A 4,887-nucleotide genomic window follows, 5' to 3' on the forward strand; every position below is an offset into this window, starting at 1 on the left:
TCCTCTACTTCCACCCAGGGTGGAGGATACCCAAGATGAAAATGAGGTGCAACAGGCACCCCCGCCTCGTACTTTACGAGATTATCTACAACCGGCGGGAGTGAGTACGCCCTCATGCATGATTTTTCCTAAAAACACAGGACAAATGGACATCAAGCCAGGAGTTATCCAACTCCTTCCCAAATTCCATGGACTTGAATCAGAGAGTCCATATTTACATTTGAAAGAGTTCGATGAGATTATAGCTACATTATGTTTTCCTAATGTATCTGAGGATACAATTAGGCTGAAACTCTTTCCTTTTTCCTTAAAAGAGAAAGTTAAGACGTGGTTACATTCACTGCGTCCTAGATCCATTGGCACATGGAACGACATGCAGAGGGAATTCATAAAAAAATTCTTCCCACATCATAAAACGATTACCCTCAGAAAAGCAATCATAAACTTTGCCCAAAAGGAAGATGAAACATTCTTCCAATGTTGGGAAAGGTTCAAAGATTTGGTCAGTTCATGCTCACAACACGGATTTGAAACGTGGCGCATTACTAATTTTTTCTATGATGGACTGACATCTTCCATGCGCTAAATAGTCGAGACAATGTGTAATGGAGAGTTCATTAATAAAGATGTCGACGAGGTATGGGACTACCTCGACAGTCTGGCTGAAAAACACAATCTTGGGACTATTACCCAAAGTCGAACACCACGTCTAATCTGACTCAATTAAAGGAGAAAGGTGGATTATATCTATTGAAAGAAGATGATGATCTCAAGTGTAAAGTGACTACGCTCATAAGGAAAGTTGAGGCCATGGAAGGAAAGAAGGATAAGGTTAATGAAATTGTTTTCGGCATCTGTGATTGAAACATTCACACAACTGAAAACTGCCCTACAATACCCGACTTTCGAGGAGTGTTGAATGAACAAGCCAATGCCGTAAACAACTATCAAAGACCTTTTACTGGACCTAACTCCAATACATACAACCCTGGCTGGAAAAATCATCCAAACTTTAGTTGGAGGAATGGACAGACGGCTACTCCTCCAGGTTTCTTCAATCAAAATCCAAATCAAGTGAAACCTCAAGAAGAACCGGTTCAAAATCCCATACAAGAGCCGGCTCAGGCAAGCGGAAAATTACAAATTTTATGCAAAGATAGATTCTCGTATGACGGTTATAGAAAAGGGGATGCTTCCTACACAACTTCTCCCCAATCCTAAACCGCAATACGAGAATAATGATCCCAGAGCTCTTCAAATCGGATGGGGCATGCTAAATCCATCACCACTCTTAGGAGTGGGAAGATCATTGATAAAACTCTTCCGGTTAGGCCCGAAAAGCCTTAAGAACCAGAAGAGGACAACAATGATGGATCCAGTGATGCCCCACAAAAAGTAGAACCGGAACTTCTAGAGAAGCCGGTTGCTCCATTCCCCAACGGTTGGTTTCACCAAAACCTCTCTCTAACTCTCGGGATATCCTAGAGGTGTTGAAACAGTGAAAGTCAACATTCCTCTACTTGATGTCGTGAAACAGATTCCTTCATATGCCAAATTTCTGAAAGACTTATGTACGACCAAAAAACGAAAATTTATTCAAAAGAAAATCTTCTTGACTGAGAAAGTGAGTGCCATCCTGAAGCAAGACGTGCCGTAGAAATTCAAGGATCCCGGTAGCCCAACCATATCATGTGTAATCGGGAACCATTGAATTGATCACTCACTTCTTGACTTAGAGCGAGCGTTCAATCGATTCCCTACTCGGTATACAAGCATTAGGTTTGGGTGAATTAAAACCCACCCAAACCACACTACAACTTCCGATCGCTCTGTTCGTGTACCAAGAGGGATAATCGAGGATGTGTTAGTCTAGGTCGATAGATTTTACTACCCTCTAGATTTTATCACCCTGGACACCGAACCCATCAATAACATGAGCACTCGATTCCCGTCATTCTTGGTCGCCCATTCCTTGCCACGTCAAATGCAATTATCAATTGCGGGAATGGTATCATGACTATGTATTTTGGAAATTTGACATTGAAGTCAAACATTTTTTTCAATAATGGCAACAACTGAGAGGATGATGACGATTTCCACGACATTAACATGATTGACTCTTTCGTGGAAGATACGACACCCCTAACCTTATCTTCCGACCATCTGAGACGTGCCTGGCCCACTCCTATGATTTTGATGATGACATGATTATGGAGACGTGTGCCTTGCTTGATATTGCACCGGTACTTGAAGTTAACCGGTGGAGGCCACAATTTGAAGAATTGCCACAAACCGATGTAGTGCCTCTACCGTCTAACCTCAAGCCGCCGAAGCTTGACCTAAAATCTTTGCCCTCTAATTTGAAATATGCCTATTTAGGTCAAGATGAGACATACCCGGTAGTGATCTCTGCCCACCTGGAGAAAGAACAAGAGAGTATGCTCATATCCACTCTCATTGAGCATAAAGGAGCCCTGGGATGGATGATAGCGGACCTCAAGGGAATCGATCCCTCGATTTGTACTCACCGCATATATCTTGAGGATAATGCAAAAACCGCTCGGCAACCACAACGTAGACTAAATCCAAACATGAAGGAAGTGGTTAAGGCCGAGGTTTTTAAACTATTGGACGTGGGTATTATATACCCTATATCTGATAGTCAATGGGTGAGCCCAACTCAAATGGTCCGTAAGAAGTCCAAAATCACCATTGTAGCCAATGATAATAATGAACTCGTGCCAACTAGAGTCACTACTGGTTGGAGAATGTGCATTGACTACAGGAAGTTGAATACCGTCACGAGGAAAGACCACTTTCCTTTACCATCCGTTGATCGAATCTTACAAAGGTTAGCTGGTCATTCCTATTACTGATTTCCTTGACGGGTATTCGGGCTACAACCAGATAGAGATAGCCCTCGAAGACCAGGAAAAGACCACATTTACATGTCCCTACGGCACCTTTGCCTATCAAAGGATGCCATTCGGACTATGTAATGCCCCGCCACCTTTCGATGTATGCTTAGTATCTTTTCGATATGGTAGGGCAATATCTAAAGGTCTTTATGGACGATTTCTCAGTTTACAGTCCATCTTTCGGTAAGTGCTTGGAAAGTCTTAAATGTGTGTTTGAAAAGATGTGAAGAAAAAACTTGGTACTTAATTGGGAGAAGTGTCATTTCATGGTTCGAAAGGAATTGTCCTTGGGCATATCATCTCGTCCAAAGGAATCGAGGTAGATAAGGCAAAAATCGATCTTATCTCTAACTTACCTCCACCCAAGAACATCGAGACGTGCGATCCTTCTTAGGACACGCAGGATTTTACAGAGATTCATAAAGGACTTTAGTCTCCTATCTCGTCCTTTATGTACTTTTCTTCAAAAGGATGCTCCGTCGAGTGGATCGAGCAATGCCAGAAGCTTTCATCAAGCTTAAGGGCACGTTAACCACGCACCTATCATGCGGCCACCCGCCTGGAGCCTTCCTTTTGAGCTTATGTGCGACGCTTCTGATTATGCTCTTGGAGCAGTCTTAGGCCAGAGAAAAGATAAGCGGCCCTACGTCATTCATTACGCAAGTAGAACTTTAAATTCTGCCCAGGTGAACTACTCGACTACGGAAAAGGAACTCTTAGCTGTAGTGTTCGCCTTGGACAAATTTAGGTCCTACTTGATCGGATCCAAGATCATTATCTACACAGATCATGCGGCACTTAAGTATCTTCTTTCTAAGAATGATTCTAAGCCCCGTTTGATACGATGGATCCTTCTACTCCAAGAATTTGATTTGGAAATTAAAGATAAAAAGGGAGTAGAAAACGTTGTGGCCGATCACCTTTCTCGCCTTAATACCTCTGATTCCCTTGAGACGCCCCATATCAACGACATGTTCCCTGATGAACAACTGTTCAGAGTCTCCCATTCACCTTGGTTCGCTGATATTGCTAATTATCTTGCCACAGGTTCCATACCGACACAGTGGACTGCGCAAGATAAGAAGAAATTCTTCACCGAGGTGCGCAACTTTTTCTGGGATGATCCTTATTTATTTAAATATTGCCCAGACCAAATTCTAAGGAGATGTGTACCAGACGATGAGCATCAGAGCGTCATCTCCTTCTGTCACTCATAGGCCTGTGGTGGTCACTTTTTTGGTAAAAAGACCACGGCCAAGATTCTGCAATGTGGTTTTTATTGGCCCACTATGTTTAGGGACACTCATGAGTTTTGCAAAGCTTGTGAGCATTGTCAGAAATTGGGAGCATTATCCCGTCGAAATATGATGCCTTTGAATCCCATTCTTATCATTGAAGCATTTGATTGCTGGGGCATCGATTTCATGGGACCATTCCCCCAATCGTTTGGAAATCTGTATATTTTGCTCGCCGTGGATTATGTCACTAAATGGGTCGAAGCGATTCCGTGTCGAACTAATGACCATCGCACGGTCATTAAATTCCTAAAAGAAAACATCCTTTCTCGATTCGGAACGCCTCAAGCCATCATTAGTGATGGGGGCTCACACTTTTGTAATAGACCATTCGAGAGCTTAATGAAGAAATACGGTATCTCTCATAAGGTGAGCACCCCGTACCACCCACAGACAAGTGGGCAAGCTGAGATTTCTAATAGAGAAATTAAACACATTTTGGAGAAAACGGTTAACCCTGACCGTAAGGATTGGTCAATCCGATTGACCGATGCCTTATGGGCATACCATACTGCCTTTAAAACCCCTATTGGAATTTCTCCCTTTAGACTTGTCTATGGGAAAGCCTGTCACTTGCCTGTGGAGCTGGAACATAGAGCTTACTGGGCGATCAAAAATCTTAATTTCAATCTGGACAACGCTGGCTCGCTACGCAAACTTCAATTGAATGAACT

The 4,887-nt window shown here is 42.8% G+C and overlaps 1 non-coding gene across 1 annotated transcript; it reads right to left on the reverse strand.

Annotated features, from left to right (window-relative positions):
• Positions 1-421: 421 nt before the first annotated feature.
• On the reverse strand, positions 422-528 carry LOC131235768 (small nucleolar RNA R71). Its single transcript, XR_009166289.1, has one exon. It is a non-coding gene; the product is annotated as a small nucleolar RNA R71 (small nucleolar RNA).
• Positions 529-4,887: the final 4,359 nt, after the last annotated feature.

Source organism: Magnolia sinica, chromosome 19, assembly GCF_029962835.1.
Source record: "Magnolia sinica isolate HGM2019 chromosome 19, MsV1, whole genome shotgun sequence".
NCBI classification, from domain to species: domain Eukaryota; kingdom Viridiplantae; phylum Streptophyta; class Magnoliopsida; order Magnoliales; family Magnoliaceae; genus Magnolia; species Magnolia sinica.